This window comes from Lactuca sativa, chromosome 5 (genome assembly GCF_002870075.4).
Source record: "Lactuca sativa cultivar Salinas chromosome 5, Lsat_Salinas_v11, whole genome shotgun sequence".
Lineage (NCBI taxonomy): Eukaryota > Viridiplantae > Streptophyta > Magnoliopsida > Asterales > Asteraceae > Lactuca > Lactuca sativa.
Genome location: NC_056627.2, coordinates 284,853,841 through 284,881,353, shown reverse-complemented (window position 1 = coordinate 284,881,353; position 27,513 = coordinate 284,853,841). Strand labels below are relative to the sequence as shown.

Genomic DNA, 27,513 nt, shown 5'->3' with positions numbered 1-27,513 from the left:
GAGTGGTGGTGACGGGTGGTGTTTTTTGGGTGGTGAGTGGTGTTTATTAGTGTGTTTTTTAATTTTTTACTTATTTTTTATTTATATTAATATTATTTGATGATTTTAATTTTGAAAATTGTATGGTACAAATTTGCTCTCAAATGTTCTCGCAATAAGAAATCTTATGGATGGAACGCTCGCTTATATTTCTTAACAATTATAATGACAACGGACTCATATTTACTTAACCACAATAGCAAAATACATTTCATTTTTTTTTTTCTGGATAATGATAGTATGTAACTTGAATCTTATTACAAGTTTCAAGTTTCATATTGCTCTTATTGGTAAAAAAAATACATATATGCACATTGTTATTTATAGATAAAAGGAAAAGTACATTGTCTTTATTCATATATAGCAAAACATATAATTATCTCTTTTTTTCCTAAAAGCATAAACGAGAAACACATTTCCTACATTCTCAAGCACTATGAAGCTTAGTGTCAGTCATGTTTTTTTTCTAGAAGAATTGACGTCACTAAGAGGGTGGTGGGTGCCAGTACTGTGAGACATGTGTAGAATGATAACTGTGACTACAATATCTCAACCAACGATTGTCTATTGGATATCTGGAGTCTTTATAAAGAGACCTCCTTTCCTTTCTATTCACAACAAACAAAAAGTTACTCCTCTAAAAGAAGATATACATAATTAATGCATTTTTAAGCTTTAACAAAACAAGTGAAACCAAATTTCAAATCGTGAAGTTTTTGCTTTTAGTTCGTGAGTGAAAATGGATGGAAGTGATATATACAAGGCTACTCGTGGGTTGGATGTTTTCAATCAATCAAATCAACATGAAGACGGCGATGAAGCAGCTCTGAAATGGGCTGTTCTTGAAAAGCTGCCAACTTTTGATAGGTTGAAAAAAGGCCTGCTATATAGATCTAGTGGACCACCTGACGAGATTTTTATTGATAATCTTGGATTAGTAGACAGGAAGCATTTGCTCGATAGACTGGTGAAAGTAGCTGAAGAAGATAATGAAAAGTTTTTGTTGAAGCTCCGAAACAGATTTGACACGTAATTTGAGCATTAAAACTGTTCAAAAATTTGATTTTTTTTTTATTATTCTTTTAAATTATTTTTTGGGTTTCTTGGGAACTTTCAGGGTGGGAATTGATTTGCCTACAATTGAAGTGAGATTTGAGCATTTGACCGTGGAAGCTGATATTTTTACAGGCAGCAGATCATTGCCTAGTTTCCTTAACTTCAACATTGAAATCCTTGAGGCATGATATTTTACAGTAAATGATTGCTAGAAATAGCATGTCCTTTCATTGTCTGTTTATTATAGCACCCTGCTACATCTCACAGTTTTAGCAATGTTAGTGTCCCACATCATCACTGCAACACAGTCCAATAAGTGTCTACTGGAGTACGTATCTCTATATCCATAAGGACACTTTTGGAGAGTTATATGCACAACACATCTTACATGCTGTAATAAGAAAAGGAACTGAATTGTACAATGTTGTAATATAGAGAAATGAAAGTAGGATACTCTAATACATAAATACATCAAAGCACAATGATATTTTTTGCATTTACCAAACAACTATATATCTACTCATTTTGGTGCTGATTTTCAACAGGCGTTCTTGAATATATTCCATTTACTACCAAACAGGAAGAAGCATATCACTATATTTGAAGATCTAAGTGGAATTATAAAGCCTGGCAGGTGAAAAAATATGACGTTTTTAATTTTTAAGCATTCCATTTTAGTAAACATGAACAATATTAATTATTAATGTTATTCTTTTATAGGATAACACTACTTTTAGGTCCTCCAAGTTCTGGAAAAACAACTTTGTTATTAGCCTTGGCTGGGAAGCTTTCCAAGGAGCTTAGAGTAAATTACGCCTCGTTTACTTTTTTGGATACCCTTTTCCGGAAAATTTATATTATGCTATCTCTCATGTCATTTTTGAAAAAAAATAATAATAATAATTGTTTCTTGTTTGTAACCAGTGGTCAGGAAGGGTATCATACAATGGACATGATATGCATGAGTTTGTGCCTCAGAGAACCTCTGCTTATATCAGTCAAAATGATCTTCATATTGGTGAAATGACTGTTAGAGAAACCTTGGCTTTTTCTGCTAGATGTCGGGGCGTTGGATCACGTTATGGTTAGTTGGCATAATCCAAGCCTGTCGATTTCTACACTGTCAACCTCTATGTTTTTCACTACTTACCTTGTGGTGAATATTTTTACTGACATAGGTTTTGTCAAATAAATTGCAGAAATGTTGGCCGAGTTGTTAAGAAGAGAAAAAGATGCAAATATTAAGCCTGACCCAGATATTGATATATACATGAAGGTAATAAAGGAGTTACCTGGCAGTTTTTTTTTTTTTTTTTTTTTTTTCATTAAATCTTGCATGGGTAATAATGTATGTCTCGATAAAGAGTTGTTTACATAGGTTTGTTTTTGTATTTTGGACCGAATAAATTGTTTGAATTAGATTAAATGACCATTTTACCTTTACATTTCAAAAAAAAAATTAAACAAAATCACAATATTCATAAATTATAATGTGAGAGGATTAGGGAGGAAAAAAGAAGAATCAACCATAGATGTCCAAATTAAGTGTTTAATTCATTAAGCTCATTAAGTCAAAAGAAAAAAAAAGAAAAGAAAAACAAACAAACAAACAAACCCATTAATCTTACTTGAAAAAGAAAAAAAAAATTTGTGATTGTTCAATGATGCTTCAGGCAGCAGCAACAGAAGGTCAACAGACAAGTGTGGTGACCGAGTATGTTCTCAAGGTACAATAATCATTAAAATTTGTTGACTATACCAAATTAAATATTAAAGTAAAACAATAATGTTTTGTGTTTCATTTAGGTCTTGGGACTAGATATCTGTGCAGATACCTTGGTAGGGGATGAAATGATCATAGGCATATCTGGTGGACAAAGAAAACGTGTCACTACAGGTAAATAAGCTTTCAAATGGCATACTGAGTGATTAATTGTCATTTGATACATGTTTTATGGATTTGATCAAAACTTTTAGGTGAAATGATAGTGGGCCCATCAAAGGTTCTTCTTATGGATGAGATATCTACCGGTTTGGACAGTTCTACAACTTTTCATATTGTGAATTCTTTGAGGCAATATATTCAGATTTTTGAAGGAACTGCTGTTATTTCACTCCTACAGCCTGCACCCGAAACTTATAATCTATTTGATGACATAATATTGCTCTCGGATGCCAAGATTGTGTATCAGGGCCCACCTGAAAAAGTGCTAGAGTTTTTTGAATCAATGGGATTTGAATGTCCCCAAAGGAAAGGTGTCGCTGACTTCTTGCTAGAAGTAAGTATGATTTCAAGATTTGTTTCATGACTTTCATCTTCTTGTTAAGAGAAATAACAAGTATGGATGTAACTAACTTACGAGCTTTTTCAATAGCTTTTCGGGTGAAAGAGCTCTTGAAAAAGTTCATCTCCTATGATGGTAGCTTTTTCATCCATAAGCTTTTTCAATAAGCTAGTGTAGTTGCAAGCTCTTACATGAGCTTTTTCATCATTTTTAATATATATTATTCCTTTTAGTGTATAAAATACACCAACAATAACTAATAACTTGGTAATGGGACCCAGAAATAAGCTTATTGATCGAAGAAACTTTATTATATATACCGGGCCTATATATGTTATGCATTTTGGATTGTTGATGTGACATGAATTTCTCTTGCTATTGTGTGTATGTTCTAAGAGCCTCTACAATAGTAAAACGTTTTTGTGGCACATCATAAATAACTCAACAAGTCAAAAACCTCAAAATATCCACTTTTCACTACTATATGCGCGTCCCATCAATTTTAGTTTATATCATTTTATTATTTTATTCAAATCAAAATAACTGAAATTAAAGTTAAATAACTAAACAGTATATATACGTTTCTTATTAAAGAAAAGAATTTAAAATATATAAAATGAATCATGAAAACCTCATATGAATATATATGATCAAGCTTGTAAATTTTTACAAGCAAAATGAAAAGGCTCCACGAGACTTTCATGAAGTTATTTGGCCGAAAAAGCTTATGTAAAAGCGCGCACTCACACGCAGACACATGTTTGTGTAGGTAACATCAAAGAAAGACCAGGAGCAATACTGGATAGAGAGAGAGAGAGAGACCAACCTTACAGGTTTATCACAGCGAAAGAATTTGCTGAGGCATATGAATCCTTCCATGAAGGAAGGAGAATGGCAGAAGAGATTTCAATCCCATATGACAAAAACAAGAGCCATCCTGCTGCATTGACAACCAAAGCATATGGAATAAGCAAAAAGGAGCTCTTGAAAGCCTGCACTTCAAGAGAATTTTTGCTTATGAAGAGAAACTCGTTCGTATACATCTTCAAACTATTTCAAGTACGTATTCAATTAATTAATAATTAGTTGGAGGGGTAGTTGTTTCTTTTTTATTTGACAAAATTACATAAATGGTGCTTGTGGTTTTGATAGAACCAAATTGACCAACTCGTTTACTTAAAACTTAGTGCTTAAAAACAAATTATAGGTGCCTGATATTGGAGACTTATATTAGGGGCAATGTTTTAAAAAAATGGTTTTTTAATTGAACCGGTATGGTGACCGGTTTTCGGTTCAACCGGTTCGACCGCCGAGTAAACCAGTTTCTATAATTTTCATTTTTTTTTTATTTTCCTATACATACATAAATCAAGAATTTGATGTCCACAAGTTCAAACATTAAAAATACACATGAAAACAAGTTATAGATCAATCTAAATACATTAAAATAACACATAACCATAAGTTTTACATCAATCCACGTGCATTAAAAAGAAAAATAAAGTCCCAAATGAATAAAAATACATCAAAAAACTTCATAAAATTTATCATGTGTTTTTATTCAGAAAAATCTTAGTGATTCGTCATTTGTTCAGGTGTCAAATTGCGCGTATAGTCCCTATTTTCAGAAATTAACTCAGATCATCCCTTATATCGTTAAAAGTCGTCCGCTTCGTCCATGCTCGATATAAAATGACTATATTACCATTTTTATTTATTTTTTATTTATTTTTAATTCCTTTATAATTTATCTATATTTTTTTATTAATTATAATTCTAGAAAAATGAAATGGCTCTTACATTGCAATCACTTCTTTTGGAACGTGAGGACACCGCTCCAGCTATTCCCCCTTTCTCTCTTCTTTCATCTATATAAAACCCATCAGAAATTCAAGAATTATTGATTTCATCAGTGTCCAGAAGTAGGTGGAGCTCTGGTAGGAGTTTGATGACGTTGTATGGTGACGGTTTGTCTTGCCGGAGAACAAACAAGGAGGAGCTCTGGCGTCAGGGAGGCAGGTGGGCGGTGGCGGCTCAATCTCCGGATTAGGTAAGAAATAAGGAGACAACGACGGCCAGTCGAGCACCATTGTTTCATTCCACATGCACACCACTATCCTCAACGCCTCAATCTCCCCTTCTCTCTGCACATCTGTTGAAGAACAAAAATCTGGTAGACTGGAACCATCATCGGAAATCCAAGCCCCAATCCCACTGGTGATGAAGCACCTCACCCTCTTATAGATCTGCTATCTCAGTAGTTGATTAAATTTATGAATTGTGAGTTTCAATAGATCGGTATCCTTAACGCCTCATTATCCCTCCTCTCTCTGCACATCCGACGACCACCACCTCATCTTTATCGCTCTCTTTTTAATGATAGTGGTTTTGTGGTTCTGCATGCTAGGGTTTCAACTCTACAACCATAGTGAGAGTTTTTGGGTTTTTTCTGGATTTTTTGGGTTTTATGGATTTTTAGATTTCCGGTTATGAGGGTAAGAGTGATAGTATCGGTGGACGCAAGCGGTGGTAGTTGGTCGGAGATGGTGGCCAGTGGCCGGAAAGTGTAGGTCAGAGATGGCTTACCAATAATGGTTGGAGATGTTGTAGTTTCTAATTGATAGAAATTGATCAGAAATGGTGTTTGGATGAGAGAGAGAGAGAGAGAGAGAGAGAGAGAGAGAGAGGAGAGAGAGAGAGAGAGAGAGAGAGAGAGAGAGAGAGAGAGAGAGAGAGAGAGGAGAGAGAGAGAGAGAGAGAGAGAGAGAGAGAGAGAGAGAGAGAGAGAGGAGAGAGAGAGAGAGAGAGAGAGAGAGAGAGAGAGAGAGAGGAGAGAGAGAGAGAGAGAGAGAGAGAGAGAGAGAGAGAGAGAGAGAGAGAGAGAGAGTACATGAGGTGGGGTCCATATTTTAAATAAATAATATGTAATTAATTAAATATAACAAACAAATACAAAGAAAATAAAAAGAAAAGAAGAGGGCAACAACGCGTGTTTTTGTCTGGTTGACGACATTAGGGATGAAACGTGCAAAATTTAAACAAAAAAGGGACTGTCCAAGTTAATTTTTGAAAGTAGGGACCAAACGTGCTTTTTGGCACTTGTGCGAGGAACGAATCGTGTAATTTACTCAAAATCTTAATAGATGTGAAAAAAGAAGCAAAGTTTATTAAACAAAATGTTTCAATTCCATGTGGATATGCAAGATCAAAATACAAAGGCACATCTTCAAATATTTCAGTTGTTTCATAACCTTCACCTACATTCGAAATATGATCACTGACATCATGAAATTCATTAGTTTGATTAGTTAAATCATTAGGAATTGACCCATTTAGTTCCTCCTCGACAAATGGATACAAATTAAGATGCTCCTCCTCGACATCATCATTGCTTTGTCTATGCTTCCCCTCGAACTGATGTGTATTTTGATCATGCTCGCCCTCAACAATTGAATCATGAATAAGATCATTTGATATCGAACTCAAGCGCTCCCCCTCCACTTGATCATCCTATGATACATGTTTGCTTTCGACATTCATCGGAGATGTTGAGGTAGAATGTGAATCATCAACATCTCTATTAACCGTTGGATCATCTGAATGCTTTGACTCTTCAGGAATACGATTGTCATCAGCATGGATTACTAAACAACATCTCCCTTCTTTTTACGCCTCTGGTAGACCTAATCCCATTTATCCACTCGGTTCATATCAATACCACCTCGATGAAAATCCACCTTGTCCTCAAGGTGGAAAGTGAACATGCTCATCGTTTTGTGGGTCTACATTTTCCTCATCAACCAGCAGGACTTGTAGGGTTTTATGGAGGCAGCGATGACTAGGTGCAAATTTGCCTTCACAAAGAAAACAAAGACCCTTGCCTCTTCTGTCGGAAAACTCTGAATTTGTTCTTTTAAAGGATATTTTGAGTGGTGCTACCCCATATTCTTTCTTTGCAAATGCATTGGAAAAACCATGGTTTCTTGCTACCTCGGTTGTGGGGCGTATCCACGTGAGTTTCGACAAGGTATTATCTTGCTCTACCGTTGGGCTGGTTCGACTCTCACCAACCACTAATGCTAATTGAATTGCATCATTCTAACTATTGGTTTGAGTCCCTTAATGAAGGTTCCTTCCAACACCTGTCCAACTATGCACCAACTGTTCAAACATACCAACATACTCCCAAGCTGATCCATCTTGTTGAATGGCAAGGAATTGTTCATATAGGTTGCTTTCTTGGGATGGTCGGAACCGCTCAAGTAACCTTGGTTTAAACTCCTCGCAACTGTGAAATGGTGCACTGGTACCATGCCAATATAGGCCCCTCTAGGCATAATATTGTTACCCTTAGTCTTAGTCTTTCTGCTGATGTTGCTAACCCTTGCATGTCAAAAAATCTTTCTACTTTGTACACCACCCATATGCATATTCTCTTCTAAATAATGGCATTTTTAGTTTACGTAAGCGATAATCCATCCCAAGGACCCACTCGTCCCCATGTTCATGGTTGATTGGTGGCCTGTTATTGCCCATGATCGGTCCCATGTTGCTGCTTCTTGAAATAGGTTGGTCTTCATAAAACCAAGCATTGCTCGCTTGCAGCTTGTAATTCCCATTGCTGAACCTGACCTCAAAGTGAATGATGGAGGTGGCAACGAAAGCCTTGCTTGTCGAAACAGTAGCAATGAGGTAAAGCGGGGGGATTAAAAGTGTGAGACAGGTGGTTGAAAGTGTGTGACTGGTGGTCGGGCCGAGCGACCGCCAATGCTCTTAGGTGGAATAGTTGTGGAAGTGGTGATATTGGAAAAAGAGACTTGAGTAATGGGTTTTGTAGGTGGTGGCGGCGGTGTGAAACAAACCGTGTAGTATATTATTGAAATCTCAAAGATTACGATCACATATGAACCTAATATATAGGTTAGATAAATACAATTAGGTAGCCTCTTATTTAAGTAAAGTACAATGCAATACCTAAACTTAGTCTAACATTCCCCCGCAAGCTAAGGGCGGGAATGACCTGTAGCTTGGATCATAAAAAAAGAAATCTTTGAGAAGGTTTGGTAAAAACATTAGTGATCTGATCAACAAACAGTAGAAATGAACTAAACACATAATTGACCAGAAGCCACATGTTCTAATTGTAGCCAGAGATCTTGTGAGGTAGTACCCTGAACATGCTGGAAAGAAGCCTGTGAGATGGTGGAGATGATGATCGTACGGACATGAGCATCATTAGAAATCCAACGAGAGTAACCGGATGTAATTGTATCTGGTTGTGTAGTCAGGATTTTTTTTAGGGTAGGCCAAATAAATTATAAAATATAAACAAATAGTAAAATACTTCAAATGATAACAAAATGTAACAATGTATGCATTTTAAAAGAAAATTCTTCATGATTTTAACCTCTTGATAAAACATTACGCATGAAAAATGAATCTAATCTTTTTTGTTTTGTTTCCATTCGTAACGAAATTCACTAATCACAGAAAAATTCAGTTACAAACATAATTTGATATTCTTATACAAAACAAACTTATATTTAATCAATAAAACACATAATGCAATCATTCAATTAGTTAATTCATAGCAACAATTAATGACATAATTTATAAAATACATACGAATATATGATAAAAGTGTAAAATCAACATAAATCTTAATACTAAATTGATAAGAACTAACTCAATTAAAAATTATATAAGAAATACATAAAGTAGACAACTCGTTAATTAACTAACAAAAAAAGATATGAACCTGAAGAAATTAAAGTGCAAAAGGAAAATTAAAGTGCCAAAGGAACAATGTTGGTTTGGTCTCCAAACTTACAGTTTCAGGTGGGCATGCCCTAAATTTGCTTCTATTTTGTGGCATCCTCAAAATCACAGCCAGAAAAGTCCGGTTTAATTTATGCTTTTAAAACAATTTCAGAGTAATCCTTTGATTAAAAGAGTTGCGGAATTTGTTCCCAAAACAAATTATGATAAATTAAAGTTTATCAAAGCATTTCATCAAGAGATGCATTTTCATTATATAACAATATTCAGGATGTCATGTTCCGATAAACAGACCAAAAGCATAAACAACAAAAGATAAACCATACAACAGTTACATATAACAACTGGTCTAATATCAAAAGATCTTGATAAGTCATCCAACTTATGCTCTCGCGCCATTACCTGTAATACAACAAAACTGAGTGGGTCAGGCTTGGGAGCCTGGTGAGCATATAGGGTTTTCAACCCACAATAAATAATTATATTTAATTTCACCAAACAACAATAACCCGATTATCCATTCCCGATATCCTCACTTTATGTCCCTAAAACAACATCTATCTCAAGGGACCTAATCTAGGATTTTCATCAGGACGGACATTACTGCAAAGGGGTTTCCTCAACACTAGATGTCCTAAAGGCAACCATGAGGGGGATAGAGTACACCGGTGAACACATTGTTCACAACACCTACAGGTTATGAACCTGCTAGCGTTCCACAAGACTGTCTAGAAAGAGTCTGTGGTCGTTATCCATACTCCGCTGAATAACTAGATCAACAACAATAACATCCAGGCCTCTCATCTGTTTATCACACATCAACTATCTACCCATGTTCTACCCAACATATTAGTAGATAAAAATATATATTTTTAGACATACTTTAAAACCTGTATAGCATTCTCATTTAATATATATTCCAAACAACAGATGAGACACATACACATAACACGTATTTCATAAAGAATAAATCATATGTATGAGATAGAAGAAAGTGAATATACATTCACACATATAAAACCAAAATATACACATGACATGTATTTCGTATAAAATACTTCGTAATTATGTGTTAGAAGAAGGTAACTACACACTCACTTGATCAGAAGATGATCGGACAGCACTACTGCTTGTAGAAGTAGTATTCTTCGGTAGATCTGGAAGATCTTCACAAAAACCAGGCTTCTCGCGGGCAGAGCTTCGGCTCGAGAATTGCACTTCTCGGGATCTTTGGGGCTTTGGGTCTTGCTTCGGGGCTCGGGAATGATACCGGGGCTTCGGGATATAGTGCACGCAAAACGATGCAAAACGGGAGAAAGAGAAGAGAATTTGGCAAAAGAAGTCGGCTGCCCTCACATGCCTTTTATAGAGGCTGAAGCCTCGCATTACGCTCGGCGTAATGCTCTACGTGGGGTGTAGTGCGGAACGTCATTGCATGTGTCATCGGAGCTCTTGAGTGCGAGGCGGTGCATGCATCAGGGTACGCTGGGCATACTCAACTACGCTAGGCGTAGTTCGGATCAGATTGGTGACTCATGCGGATATACATCCGAATTAAAGATTAATTAATAAATATTAATCATTTAAAAAATTCGGAAATTCATATCTTCCTCATAAGAACTCCGTTTTCGACGTTCTTTATATCCACGCGTAGGTGAGACTACGCTCTTTAACTTTCGTTTAGACTCCGTCGGCTAATTTTGACTTTAATTTTATTATTTACTTTTAGTAGATCGGGACAGGAAAAACTCCGTTATAATTTCATAACTTCCTCATCTGACGTCCGTTTTCGTCTATCTTTTCACCAATGCACTACTATCAACGAGATCTTCGATTCTCGTTTAGATTGTTTCAACCAACAATCACTCGATCTCGAATTGAGTATTCGAGCTGCATACTGCTAAGCTGAAACTTAGAAAAATCATAACTTCCTCATACGAAATCAGATTTGGACGATATTTTTATGCATGCTCTCGGTTTAACGAAATCTACGACTTTCATTTAGACCGCTAAGGCTAAATATCACTCTAATGTAAATTTCACTTTTTACGTCATTTAGTGTTGCCGGTTCTATCGCGAAACTTCGACATGTCATAACTTCTTCGTTATAACTCGGATTTCGGCATTCTTTATATATCTGGAATCCTTGTTTCAACTACTACAACATTATCCATAGATATCGGCTTTATCTAGCATTTCATTTTGACGCTTATTTTTTATTCTTAATTAAATTAAGACACACAATTAAGCACAAAACACATAATACTCAAATAATACAGTTCTATTATTTCAAAATGGGTTACAAAGGTTAACCTAGACTATTATATCAACATTAACGACAAGCCCAAAAACACAGGCGTTACAACTCTCTCCACCTTAGAATAATTCTGTCCCCAGAATCACTCCTCAACAAACAAATGCGGGTAGCGACTCATCATGCCACTCTCCGTCTCCCAGGTGAGATTCGGCCCATTCGTGTGTTTCCATCGGACAAGCACTAACTCGACCATCTTGCGTTGCAACTTCTTAGTCTTTCGGTCAACGATTGCCTCTAGTTCTTCAATCAACCTTTTGTTCTCATCGATCCTCAACTCCGAAAGTGGAATCATGTCGGGAACTTCTCCCGTGAACTTCCTCAAATAACACACATGGAAAGTGCTATGAATTCCTTTCAGTTCTTCTGGTAGTTCGAGCTTGTAAGCTTGGTTCCCAATCCTATGAAGAACTTTAAACGGTCCAATAAACCTTGGACTTAATTTTCCCCTTTTACCAAATCTTATAAGTCCCTTCCACGGCGAGACTTTAAGCAAAACCGAATCTCCAACTTCAAAAGTTATCGGTCTTCGCTTGTTGTCAGCATAGCTCCTTTGACGATCTTGAGCTGCTAACATTCTCTCCCTAATTATTTTCAACTTTTCAGCAGTTTGATGGACTATCTCCGGTCCTATAAACTGCTTTTCTCCAGCCTCAAGCCAACAAGACGGCATACGACACTTATGTCCGTAAAAAGCTTGATAAGGTGTCATCTTAATGCTCGAGTGGAAACTATTATTGTAGGAAAATTCTACCAAAGGTAAATGTTCATCCTAATTACCTAGGAATTCCAGAGTACATGCTCTCAGCATATCTTCAAGTGGTTGTATCGTTCGTTCGCTCTGACCATCAGTTTGTGGAAGGTAAGTTGTACTTAAACACAACTTGGTACCCAATTCCTCTTGTAGACTTTTCCAAAATCATCAGGTGAAACGGCTGTCACGATCTGACACAATCGTTAATGGAACACCGTGAAGCCTCACAATTTCCTTCACGTAAGAGTTCACAAGCTTATCCATATACCATTTCTCCTTGGCTGCTATGAAATGTGCACTCTTAGTGAATCGATCAACGACCACCCAAATCATGTCGTGACCATTCTTTGTTCTGGGTAGTTTAGTGACAAAATCCATAGCAATGTCTTCCTATTTACCCATAGGCACAAGTAAAGGTTCTAAACTCCTGTATGGTTTCTGTTGTTGTGTCTTGACTCTCGCACAAGTCACACACTCGGCCACATACTTTGCAACATCAAGCTTCATCGTCGGCCACCAGTAGTAGTGTTTCAGGCCCTTATACATTTTAGTGCTACCGGGATGAATTGAGTACATGGTTTTGTGTTATTCTTCAATCAGAATTTCTCTGACTCCTCCTGTCTTAGGTATCCAAATCCAATCTTGGAACACCTTCAGTCCATGACTGTTTACACCAAACACCAACGTTTTGCCCAAACGTTCTTCCTTTCGGTCATTCTTCTCAGAAGCTTCCTCTTGAGCATTCTTTATACTTTCCACAATGGTCGAGACAACTTCTATTCTCAACGCTCTTGGCCTCTTTCTTTCAAGATTGACTTTTCGATTGAGAGCATCAGCAACAACATTTGCTTTACCGGGGTGGTAAAGTATCTCACAGTCGTAATCCTTAAGTAATTCTAGCCAGCGTCACTACCTCATATTCAATTCTTTCTGATTAAAGAGATATTGGAGACTCTTATGATCAGTGAAAAGTTTGCACTTAGTGCCATAGAGGTAATGCCTCCATATCTTTAGAGCGAAAACTACCGCTGCCAACTCTAAATCATGAGTTGGGTAGTTCTTTTCATGCTCTTTCAACTGTCGAGATGCATATGTTATCACCTTTTCTCTTTGGGTCAGAATACAACCCAACCCAACGCCTGACACATCGCTATAAACAGCGAAGTCTTCAATTCCATCGGGTAGAGAAAGTATCGGTGCCTCGCATAGTTTCTTCTTTAGCTTCTCGAATGCTTCTTTATGCTTATCACTCGAAGCATAAGTAGCTCCTTTGTGGGTCAAAGCTGTTAATGGACTAGCGATTGAAGAAAAGCCTTGGATAAACCTTCGATAATATCCGGCTAATCCCAAAAAGCTTCGGATCTCTGTGGGACTTTTCAGTTGTTCCCACTTCATTACAGCTTCAATCTTTGTTGGATCAACCATTATCCCTTCTTGGTTGACCACGTGACCCAAGAATTGGACTTCTCGAATCCAAAAATCACATTGGGAGAACTTAGCATACAGCTTCTCCTTCTTCATGACTTCTAACACTTCTCGCAAGTGTCTGCCATGCTCCTCTTGGCTTTTCGAGTAAATCAGAATGTCATCTATGAACACTATCACAGATTTACCAAGGAACGGATTACAAACCCTATTCATTAAATTCATGAACGATGTTGGAGCATTGGTTAGTCCAAACGACATAACCAAAAACTCATAGTGTCCATATCATGTTCTGAATGCAGTCTTCTCTATATATCCTGCTCTCTTACTTTCAGCTGATGATATCCTGACCTAAGATCGATCTTCGAGAAATATCTCGAACCTTGTAGTTGATCGAATAGGTCATCAATCCTCAGCAACGGATATCTATTCTTTATTGTTTCCTTGTTCAGCTCTCTGTAATCGATGCACATTCTCATACTTCCATCTTTCTTCTTCACGAATAACACCGGAGCTCCCCAGGGTGATTAACTAGGTCTAATGAAACCTTTGTCCAATAACTCCTGAAGTTGCATCATTAGCTCCTTCATCTCCGTCGGTGCTAATCGATAAGGTGATTTTGCTATAGGCGTCGTCCCTGGTAACAAGTCTATTCTAAACTCCACTTGTCTATCAGGCGGTAATCCGGGAAGATCTTCGGGAAATACTTCCGGATAATCACACACGACAGGAATGCTCTGCATCTCCTTTTTCTCCTTCTTTGCATCAATCACAAATGCCAAATATGATGTACATCCTTTGTCCAAACACTTTCTGGTTTTCATTAGAGAAATGATCCCAGAACTTACTCTGTGTTTGTCCCCATACACCATAAATGACTCTTTCCCAGGCGGGTTTACTTTGACTATCTTCTTCTTGCACAATATCTCGGCGTCATTGGCGCTAAGCCAATCCATTCCAAGCACGATGTCGAAACCGTTAAGTTCGATAGGCAATAATTCCTCGTGGAACTTATTCTCATTTAAGTCAATTAAGATGTTTTTCATACGATGGCTAACAGGTACAAACTTGCCACTAGCAACTTCGACTAATAAAGCATTATCTAGTCTATCGACAGGCAAAACAAGTTTTCTACCGAATTCATGCGAAATAAAGGAGTAGTTGGCTCCAGAATCAAATAAAATTTGGGCAGGCAATTCGTTAACGAGAAAGGTACCTGAAGCGACAACAGCTTCATCTTTAGCAGCTTCCAGTGTCATCTGGAAGGCTCTCGCCTTCAGCTTTGGTAGAATGTTGGGTCTTGCTGCCTTCTTCTTTTCCGGGCTGTCCCTAGACATGTGTCCCTCCTCACCACAACCATAGCAAACTTTCTTAGTGAGAGTGCATTCGTTGGCAAAATGCCCTGACTTTCCACATTTGAAGCATGTAGCCACTACGTCACATTTTCCATTATGCTTCTTCTTTCATTTGTCGCACCATTCCGCGTCACCACCTCCTCCTCTCGAACTAGACTTCGAGAACTTGTTTTTCTTGTTGGACCCTGAAGGTCCATCGAACATCCTCTTTTCACCGACCTCTATCTTTTCTAGACCATTTTCCTTTTACTGGGCCTCCACATTCTTAGCTGCTCGAACAGTTGCTTTCAGAGTGGTTGCCATCTTGACTGTCAGGCACTATTTTTAAAACCGAACAGGACCAACCGGTCGGACCGGTTCAACCAGGAACCGGATAGGTTTCCAGTTCTTTACACACAAAAAACCGCTTGTAAATCAAACCGGAAAAAACCGCCGGTTTTCAAAGAAGTGGAAAAAACCGGCCCAGTTTAACCTGAAAAAAACCGGTTTTTTAAAAAATTTTGATTTTCATTTCCCACTCAAAGGAGCAAACCGGTTGAAATGATTCTCTAGTTTGTTCTTTCAAGCGCTGATGTGCTCCCCATTTTATAAATTCATTTTGCCTTCTAATGTTTTCTCACGGGTCAATGTGGGATACCTCAAATTCACTTTGACACTATTTCTTTACACTTCTACTTCACTTATAGTTACACATATTAAATATATTTACTTATCTACTTTTTCACAACACACACGTAATAATACATATATGATATATTTACTCATTTAAACTATATTTTTTTTTCACAACTACATATTTTATATATTATGCATTACATATTACATATATTTAATAAACATATATAAAACATAAATGCAGTACCTATATTTAATATACATATATAAAACACACACACACACACACACACACATATATATATATATATATATATATATATATATATATATATATATATATATATATATATATATATATATATGGTTTTTCCGGTTTTTGGGACCGGTCCGACTGGTTGGACCAGTTGAACCATCGAACCGGTAAGAGGGCCGGTTCGATGTCCGGTCCAGTTTTCAAAACCTTGCTGTTAGGCCAAAGTCGGCAGGCAGTCCATTAGCGAACCTCTCAATCTTGGAGAGTTCCGTTGGCACTAGGTACAGAAATAACTTCATTTTCTCAGTAAATGCAGTAGCATAGTCGTCTATGCTCATTCTCCCCTTCTTCAAGTTTTGGAACTCATTGTTCAGATCAATCAGATCTATCTCTGAACAGTACTGCACCCTTGGTTGTTCCGAGAACTCCTCTCATGACATTTTAAGGGCTTCTCCTCGTGGCATAGTATCCGCCAACAACTTCCACCAACTCAAGACTCCAGTCTTTAGTTTTCTAACTGCAAAGACAATCTTCTGTTTGTTGCTACAGTCGCAACTTTCAAATACCATCTCCATTTCTGGGATCCAATCCATAATCTCAATAGGATTTGGGCTTCCAGAAAGACTTGGCGGCTTGGCGCCCAAGAAATTCTTGTACATTCGCCCATCCTTGTTGTTTCTCCTTTCCAGGTCCTTCCTTCGTTCTCCTTGAGTCCCAACTTGACTCATAATGCGACTATTGTTTCCTTCCTCCAATTGTTCGTGAATCAGTTCTGGTTCCTCAATAGGTATGATTGGTTCGTCCCTATTTTCATGTAACATCTGTTGCATTTCTTCCCTTTGTTCAGCTAACATAGCCCGAACCATGGCTTGCATCCCAGCCATTGTTATCGGTTCTGGTGCTGCTGCTACAACAGCTACTTGTTCAATTACAGTTGGTTGATTCCTGTTTTCATCAGCATTTCCCACTCCACTCCTCGTTCTCACCATTTTTGATCTATACACCGAATAAGGTGAAATTAGATCCCCATTCACGATAGATATTCAAATCATCCTTATCACCCCGAAACGTTTACATGCTAGTTCTAATACCGTCGTCATACGCTTAGAATCCTACACACATAAGGTTTCCAGATCTGGTTGGCAACAAACCGTAGATCCGAACAAATAATATCATATATGGCAACATATAACATTTAGCACATAAAAGCATTTTAGGCATCTTCCTAAAATAAATTAGTGCTCGTGTCTATAATATAACAGACACACATCTCACAATCTCCACTTAGCATTATAAGTTTAAGTTTAGAAATCCTATAAATTTCTAGTTCGCTTAAACTAATACTCTGATACCAACTGTGACATCCCTAAAATCACGGCCAGAAAAGACCGGTTTAATTTATGCTTTCAAAACAATTTCAGAGTAATCCTTTGATTAAAAGAGTTGCGGAATTTGTTCCCAAAACAAAATATGATAAAATAAAGTTTATCAAAGCATTTCATCAAGAGATGTGTTTTCATTATATAACAATATTTGGGATGTCATGTTCCGATAAACAGACCAAAATCATAAACAACAAAAGATAGACCATACAATAGTTACATATAACAACTGGTCTAATATCAAAATATCTTGATAAGTCATCCAACTTATGCTCTCGCGCCACTACCTGTAATATAGCAAAACTGAGTGGGTCAGGCTTGGGAGCCTGGTGAGCATATAGGGTTTTCAACCCACAATGAATAATTATATTTAATTTCACCAACAAAGAATAACCCGATTACCCATTCCCGTTATCCTCACTTTATGTCCCTAAAACAACATCTATCTCAAAGGACCTAATCTAGGATTTTCATCGGGACGAACATTACTGCAAAGGGGTTTCCTCAACACTAGATGTCCTAAAGGCAACCATGAGGGAGATAGAGTACACCGGTGAACACATTGTTCATAACACCTACAGGTTATGAACCTGCTAGCGTTCCACAGGACTGTCTAGAAAGAGTCTGTGGTCGTTATCCTTACTCCGTTGAATAACTAGATCAACAACAATAACATCGAGGCCTCTCATCTGTTTATTCGGCTCGGGAATTGCACTTCTCGGGATCTTCGGGGCTTCGGGGCTTGCTTCGGGGCTCGGGAATGATATCGGGGCTTCGGGATATAATCTACACGCAAAACGATGCAAAACGGGAGAGAGAAGAGAATTTGGCAAAAGAAGCTGGCTGCCCTCGCATGCCTTTTATAGATGTTGAAGCCTCGCATTACGCTCGGCGTAATGCTCTACGCGGGGTGTAGTGCGAAACGTCACTGCATGCGTCATCGGAGCTTTTGAGTGCGAGGTGGTGCCTGCATCGGGGTACATTGGGCGTACTCAACTATGTTGGGCATAGTTCGGATCAGATTGGTGACTCCTTCGGATATACATCCGAATTAAAGATTAATCAATAAATATTAATCATTTAAAAACTTCGGAAATTCATATCTTCCTCATACGAACTCCGTTTTCGACATTCTTTATATCCACGCGTAGGTGAGACTACGCTCTTCAACTTTCGTTTAGACTCCGTCGACTAATTTTGAATTTATTTTTATTATTTATTTTTAGTAGACCGGGACAGGAAAAACTCCGTTATAATTTCATAACTTCCTGATCTGACGTCCGTTTTCGTCTGTCTTTTCACCAATGCATTACTATCAACGAGATCTTCAATTCTCGTTTAGATTGTTTCGACCAACAATCACTCAATCTCGAATCGAGTATTCGGGCTGCATCTGCTAAGCTGAAACTTAGAAAAATCATAACTTCCTCATACGAAATCAGATTTGGACAATCTTTTTATGCACGCTCTCGGTTTAACGAACTCTACGACTTTCGTTTGGACCGCTAAGGCTAAATATCTATCTAACGTAAATTTCACTTTTTACGTCATTCAGCGTTGTCGGTTCTGTCGCGAAACTTCGACAGGTCATAACTTCTTCTTTATAACTCGGATTTCGGTATTCTTTATATATCTGGAATCCTTCTTTCAACTACTACAACCTTATCCATAGATATCGGCTTTATCTAGCATTTCATTTTGATGCTTTTTTTTATTCTTAAATAAATTAAGACACACAATTAAGCACAAAACACATAATACTCAAATAATACATTTCTATTATTTCAAAACGGGTTACAAAGGTTAACCTAGACTATTATATCAACATTAATGACAAGCCCAGAAACACAGGCGTTACATATTTAACTGAAATATATATATATATATATATATATATATATATATATATATATATATATATATGTAATCATAAAAGTTGTAGGGTGGGCCAAGGCCCACTCTTGCCTCTACCCGCCTACCCCACTGATTGTCTCTCATGTGCCGACTTTGGGCTCCAGGCATGGTATCGTACTATCGACATAGCCAAACAAATTGTTGGAGAGGAGAAAGGGTTCTAGCATGGCCTTCCAATACCCATAGTGTGTGACTGACTATTGGTGGTGCTAGCGTTGGGGCTGGTTGCGACAATTTCAACAAAAGTGCTATTAATTCCACATGGTATTGATTTGCGATCTCCTGTCATTTTTCTGATTCCGGTCTTATAGTAGCTAACTCTTGCACTTTTTCTCAAAATGATCAGTTAACTGTGTCTGAAGCTACTCCAAAATTGCCACCAGATCGGTCGGCTTAATTACGGTGCTTGAATCCACCTTCGGTGCCATAGCTAGGACAGAAACACGTGAACAATGATTTCGATGAACAATATTCGTGAACATATATTTTGATGAACAAAACACGTGAACAGCTAGGACAGAAACATGTAAACATATATTTTGATGAACAACTAGGGCAGAAACACGTGAACAGTAGTATGAACAGGAATTCCAATGAACAGTATTGTGAACAGTGATTCCAGAGAACAGTATTGTGGATAATTATCTGATGAACAATAGAGTGAATAGTGATTTTGGTGAATAATGTTGATGTTAAAATCATTGTTCTGATACCAATTTAATAGAACCAAATTGATAAACTCGATTATTTATAATTTAATGCTTAAAAACAAATGATAGGTGCCTAATATTCGAGGCTCAGAGAATCTCCAACCAAAAGAAAATGACTCAAAGCTTTTTAAAACTTCTTAGAGCTGGCCCTAACCCTATTTATTGACCCTCCAAAATTGACGAAAGGAAACTATGCTCGTAGAAGGAAACTTATACTGCATAAGGAAGCTAGAATCAACTAGATAAATACTAAATAATAAAGATAATAGAATAATCATAAATTACTAAACAACCCCTACCTTCTAGTTATGCCTCTAGTAGACCCGATCCCACACTACTAGAAAACTAGGGTAATAGCTACGGTACAATCTGTAGGTATTCAGTAGGTATAAGGCAATACCTACGGATTTACTATAGAAAATGACATGTAGCATAAATGCCCGTGGGAAATTTATACCTACAGATTTCCTACGGATTTACTACGGTACTATTCTGTAGGTGTAATACGTACAGATTAGCTACGAATACGAAATGCTACGGAATGCCTACGGATTACTGACGGGAGGCAAGTTTGACTAAAGTTGACTAGTTTCCTACGGAATACTTTCACCAATTTGTAGCTATTAATATTGTTCATAAATGCATGTGCACATTCAGGTCCATTACTCATTTCATGGTTTGACATTGTAATTTCTATTAATACTTGTGGTTTTTTATACACATACATATAGACACATACACACAAAATACACATAAACATACACATCCAAATACACACACACACACACACACACACATATATATATATATATATATATATACTTACACACACATTTAAATACATACACATACACATACCCTTGGAAATACACACACACATATACATATACATATATATATATATATATATATATATATACACACACGTGTACGCACATATACATAAACGTACATACACATACATACATACACATACAAGTGTACATATTTCCCCTTATTATCATTATTTATACATTAAACGTAGATTATTTCATCTTATTAATATGTTAAACGTTTTTTTTTCGTTTAATCGTTTGTTTATTAAACACATTCGTTACCATTAATATATATTATCATTATGTTTATAAATATTATTATTAGTATGATTTTTAATTGTTCGTGTCTTAAATATGTAAAAAAGCGATAAAAAAAAGTTTAAAGACGAATAATAATAATAATAATAATAATAATAATAATAATAATAATAATATCTAGAGGTTTCTTCCCATATGCATATTGGTATTGGATTGCATGTTATGGGGGAGGAGGTGTTAATTTTTCCATTCCTTTGTGGGATGGATGAATACATTATAATTATGCTTGAATGAGTCATTCGTTCATTCAAGCCAACCAAACGGGATAATGGGATATAATGATCCATTTTAATACCTTAAGTCATTCCATTCCATTTTCTTCGATTCTTTTGCAATTTCACTCCATCCCACCAAACATACTCTTAAAAGAAAATCTTCCATCAGACTATTGATTAAGAAATGTGTTTTTTTTTCAATATTATAGATGATATCAAGAGTTGGTGGATTTGGGGATATTGGTCATCACCGATGATGTATGCGATGAATGGGATTGTAGTCAATGAGTTTATTGGGCATAGTTGGAACCGAGTAAGTCATTAAAGTAAAACAATCAAGTTTCTATAGATCTTATGTGCTATAGAGTATCTAGTATTCATTCAAGCTAACCGTTTGTAACATTAACTGCAGGTGTTGCCTAACTCAACAGAGTCCCTAGGAGTGAGGATTATAACATCTAGAGGTTTCTTCCCATATGCATATTGGTATTGGATTGCAGTAGCAGCTTTGATTGGATATGTGTTCCTATTCAACTTTACCTACACGCTAGCCCTCACTTTTCTCAATCGTATGTATCCATCCTTGTTCTTATTTATGAATTAATTCATAGAGAATTAACATAATAGGAACACACATGCAGCTTTGGAGAAACATCAAATTATTATATTAGATGAAAACGAAGCCCAAAATCCTTCAGCTGTTGAGTTACATTCCATGAGCAAGAAAAAGGGAATGATTCTTCCATTTGAACCACATTGTATCACCTTCGATGATGTTAAATACTCAGTTGATATGCCCCAGGTGGTTATAAACACACTTGTTATAAACTTGTTTTAGTTCCTACCTCCTAATATTAATCAAAGTTATTTCTCATATTTGATTCAAACTAATGAGCTTTTGGCATTAAAGGAAATGAAAGATGAAGGAGTGATTGAGGATCGATTGATGCTATTAAAGGGCGTGAGTGGGGTGTTCAGGCCGGGTGTTCTTACAGCATTAATGGGTGTTAGTGGTGCTGGTAAAACTACTTTGATGGATGTGCTGGCAGGAAGGAAAACAGGTGGATATATGGAGGGTAATATTGTCATTTCAGGGTACCCAAAGAAGCAGGAAACTTTCGCTCGAATTTCAGGATACTGTGAACAAAATGACATCCACTCACCTCATGTCACAGTGCATGAGTCCTTGATTTACTCTGCTTGGCTAAGGCTGCCAGCAGATGTTGATTCTGAAACCAGAAAGGTAAGTAATATATTGATGATTTTTACTAAAAGACTAAAAGGTTGTTTATTCCGACTTATTTAGCTTAAGACACTAACTCTTTACCTATTTTCCCTTCTTTTTTTCCTCTGAACTCCTCTCACGTTAAAACGGATGAATATTGTAGAAAAATGGAATGTAAAAAGGTAAAATAGTCATTTACATCCATAGCAAATTATCCACACAGATCTCAATACTCGTTCAACCAATTTACTTTAATTATATACATAACTTACCGAAAAAAAAAACCCTAAGGGTAGTTTACACTTAATAGTAAAACAACATGTGCAGATGCTTGTTGGTGAAGTTATGGAGCTTGTGGAACTGAATCCATTAAGAGATGCATTAGTTGGGTTGCCAGGTGTAAATGGACTATCAACCGAACAGAGAAAGCGGTTAACCATAGCGGTTGAGCTGGTGGCTAACCCGTCTATAATATTTATGGATGAACCAACGTCCGGTCTTGATGCTAGAGCGGCTGCTATTGTGATGAGAACTATTAGGAACACCGTGGACACTGGTAGAACCATTGTGTGCACGATCCATCAACCTAGCATGGACATATTTGAAGCTTTTGATGAGGTATATATAATAAAATTAAGGATATATTGTAAAATAATATAATGTTGACTATTAACTTAATGATGGAAGTATAAGTGATACACTTCTCTATTCAACCAAACTGATGCATGTTCAAACTGCTATTGAGTCAGTTGGACCAGACTATGAGTAGTAAGGCTATTACAAGTTGAATCATCATCAAATCTAAAAAATAGATTGGGACCGATTGATAACATCTGAATGGAGGTCACCTCTGAATCGGTCAGCATTCAGCGCGTTTGATAAAACCTATGAATGAACGACCTCTAAAGGGTTTACGAACCCTATCTTCTCTTAATCATTAATTAAGACGTTAGAATCATTCAGCACTAGATGGTTCAGTTTTATCAAACAGCCCCTAACAATACTCTTCCTTTTTGCAACGAAAAGTCGATAATAAAATTAATAAATTCATGATTAGTTTACTTACTGAATGGGAATTCTAAAATTTATATATGGGTTGCAGCTATTTTTGATCAAACGAAGAGGAGAAGAGTTATATGTAGGACCAGTCGGTCGCAATTCCTGCCATTTGATCAAGTATTTTGAGGTAATTATCCTTAACATGTTTAATTAAATTTAAAAAAAACACAATTTGCATAAATTTATTTAATATGTGATACACCATGACTATTCTAGGATATCGAAGGAATAAGTAAAATCAAAGACGGTTATAACCCCGCCACATGGATGTTAGAAGTTAGTGCCTCAGCACAAGAAATGGCTCTTGGAATTGATTTCACACAAGTCTACAAAAACTCTGAACTTTACAAGTAAGTCAACTAGTCAATATCATACTTTCATTTCATTAAAACGTTTCTTGATTTTGGTAATGCCATATGCTTATTGGTAGGAGAAATAAAGCTCTTATTAATGAGCTGAATACACCACCTTCTGGATCAAAAGATCTCTATTTCCCAACTCAATACTCTCAGTCTTTCTTCACACAATGCATGGCTTGCCTATGGAAACAACGCCTGTCATACTGGCGAAATACTTCTTACACTGCAGTAAGATTTCTATTCAGCTTGGGAATCGGATTGATGTTTGGGACAATGTTCTGGGATCTTGGTGGCAAAAGGTAAGATAATTTAAGAGCAGTAGCATTGAATACATCTGAACTTGGTTTTGTATTTTTTTTTAATTTACTCTTGTGATTGTAATTAATTCAGGACATCACAACAAGATTTGCTTAATGCAATGGGATCGATGTATGCTGCTGTTCTTTTTATTGGGACCCAAAATTCGTCATCGGTGCAACCAGTGGTTGCTGTTGAGAGGACAGTCTTTTATAGAGAAAAAGCTGCAGGAATGTATTCGCCCCTATCATATGCTTTTGCACAGGTATTTTAAGGCTTTCTTTTTTCTTTTTTCAGTTACGTCTTATATGGGTTAAGTAGTTTAATAAGTAATGACGTGGATAACGTGTTGTATACATAAGTTATGTTCCTTTGTTAGAACGAATAAACCGTCTTAATGAGACTAAATGACTGTTTACCCTTACATTCTAACAAACAATTTTCACAATATTCATCAATTTTAACAATACTGATCAAGTTTAACATGAGAAGAGTTGGGAGGAAAAAAGCCCTTTAGGTCATTCTCTATGACCAGATTAAGTAAAAAAGAAACAACCATGTATAGATGTCCAGATTAAGTGCTTAACCTATTAAGCCATTAAGCAAAAAAGAAAGAATCGCTTACTAGATAACCTGCTATTCATTTCCTTTTGCAGGTTCTGGTGGAACTACCATACGTGTTTGTACAAACATTAGTATACGGTGTCCTAGTGTATGCAATGATTGGATTTCAGTGGACATTTGCCAAATTCTTTTGTATTTGTTTTTCATGTACCTCTCATTACTATACATGACCTTTTATGGCATGATGGCTGTGGCCATGACACCCAACTCAACAATTGCTGCCATTGTGTCTGCCTCATTTTATGGAATATGGAATCTCTTTTCTGGATTTATTATCCCACGACCTGTAAGCTCCATTAATCCTCAACATTTTTGCTTCAAATTTGAGATTTACAATCTTTTCTTTACTTACACATATGTTCTTGTTCACCATTTTGTAAACAGAGGATACCTATTTGGTGGAGATGGTACTATTGGGCTTGTCCGATTGCTTGGACTCTCTATGGTATGGTTGCTTCACAGTTTGCAGACTCTGAAGATATGCTTGAGAATGGTGAAACTGTAAAAGATTACTTGGAGAGATATTTTGGATTTGAGAGAAGTTTTCTTGGTGTAGTTGCGGGTATGCATGTCGGATTCACCCTACTATTTGCATTTGTCTTTGCCTTTGGCATCAAGTCCGTTAATTTTCAAAAGAGGTAGACCAATTATCAGGGAGTTTGATTATGAGCATTCCACATTGTCAAGAAAGTGGGCAAGGATTTAGAGAGTATTGAAATGCTAAGTAGGAGTCCTAAGATCCTTGTAATCTTATCTTTTTTACCCTTTTCACCATAATAACAAGCTTTCAAATGGTTGGATGCAAGCTCTATAAGATAAATATGGGAAATGTGGTTTCGATAAAACAAAACCTCCGTTTGGAGCATATTAACAAACAACTGGTGACAAAATCCTTTGGTTGAAACCGAAGAACCCATGGCCCCAAACATAGAGTATGGAAAAACAAGAAACAATCAAATAAGATGTAATAACTGAACATTCTAAAATCTTCTACATTGAATAACATCAAAGAAAAAATTTAATCCTACAATAGAACACATATTTAATCATCAACGAGTGTAAGATAATTATGATTAGGGCATCCACAATCCATTGAACTCTATAGAGTTCAATGGATTGCCACATCATCCATTGAACATCTATAAAACACCACCCACAACCCATTAAACACCTTTTCAATCATAATCACCACTTTATTTTGAACCATTCAATGATCATTCAACTCTATTCCATGTCATCACCCACACTCCATTCAACTCTTATTCAATCCTAATCATCACCATATTCAACTCTTATACTACTTGCATTATGGGTGCTCTTATGCATGGTTACGAGATGTATTTAGAAAGCATGAGTTATGAGTATGAAGTATAAATTTGCCTTGAAGCCTACATGTTGTATATTGAAGCTAGCTCAATACGATGTAAAGGAATGTCAAAAGTAGCGACAGGGTGTGGATTGTAGAGGCTGTAATGAGCTTCATTTATTGGCAAATTGATGTGTATGATGAGCATAAAGAACAAATTTGGCTTTGTATCGTGTGAATCCTGAATCTCCACTTGAAAGGTATTCCATCATTCAACAAAAGAATGAAAATTACAATCATGTATTTGATTTAGCTTTCTCGTGAGCGGTGAGCAACCTGACGCTCACAGCATGAAAGTTCTAAAACAAATTTAGCAGTTGGAAACCCTACAAAAACTCTAACAAATTATTCATTAGATGTATCAAAAAATTATTATGTTATTATTATCTTATATAATAAAATTATTTTATGTTTTTTTATCATATTCATAAATATATTTTTTTTGTAACGGGAAATTCTTGATAGCCGGTTACTTGGATTATACGACCTTATAAAAATCCAACATATTCAAAAAAAAAATTATTGAGTTGTTATTTCTATAATAAAACCAACACTACAAGAAATACAACCTTTAGCGGCGACACCAATAGTGGCGACACGTATCTTTAGCGGTGACAAATTCAATAGTCGCCGCTAAAGATCACTGTCGCCGTTAAAGGCTGAATGACACTAATCCGTTCTTTGACGTTCTAGTAAACACGAACCATCCGATCGTGGTTATAATCCAACGACTAGGGTTCTCGTGGAACACATAAAGGAAATATCGGCGACATTTGTCGCCACTGAATACCGAAAATAGTCGCCGCTAAAGATAGAAAAATGACACGGTAATAATTCCCTCCTGATAGTCACCGCTATTGATAGTTGTCGCCACTAAAGCCCAAAAAGTCACCAGTAAAGGCGTCACCGCTAAAGGTTGACGCAGTTAACCCCAAAAAACTCGATCTTTTCCCTTTCGCTCTTTTGTTTCGGTCCTAAGCCCGTTTCTTTCTCCCGTCTACATCTCTTGCTCCGTCGATTCGTGTGGAATACATGACAATTATCAATTTTGGGTGAAGATAACACTGGTGGAGAGGGATTTTCCGGTGAGGACCAAGCTTTTTCCTGCGACACCAAGCTTTTCTGGCGATAGAGAATCGTTTTTCCAGGTCAATTTCCGATCATTTTTCTCTTGTAACATCGATTTTAAGCTTATTGGAGTGGTTAATTGCAAAAAATTGTTAATTTCAGTTTTATTGATTGTGTTCCCAACCAACACCCGCGACTACCGCCACCACAGGTTCTATTTACTTCTATTTATTGTGAAATTTTAGTTTAATTGCAAAATATGTGTAGCTGTATCAATTATTTAA

At 36.7% G+C, this 27,513-nt stretch overlaps 1 long non-coding RNA gene and 2 pseudogenes across 1 annotated transcript; 2 read left to right on the top strand and 1 right to left on the bottom strand.

Moving 5' to 3' along the window:
* Positions 1-686: 686 nt before the first annotated feature.
* LOC111910232 (pleiotropic drug resistance protein 1-like) lies at positions 687-4,686 on the top strand (annotated as a pseudogene).
* LOC122198329 (uncharacterized) lies at positions 3,998-6,026 on the bottom strand. Its single transcript, XR_006192928.2, has 2 exons — positions 5,181-6,026; positions 3,998-4,372 (listed from the first exon to the last, which is right to left on the bottom strand). It is a non-coding gene; the product is annotated as an uncharacterized LOC122198329 (long non-coding RNA).
* LOC111910170 (pleiotropic drug resistance protein 1-like) lies at positions 4,307-25,609 on the top strand (annotated as a pseudogene).
* Positions 25,610-27,513: the final 1,904 nt, after the last annotated feature.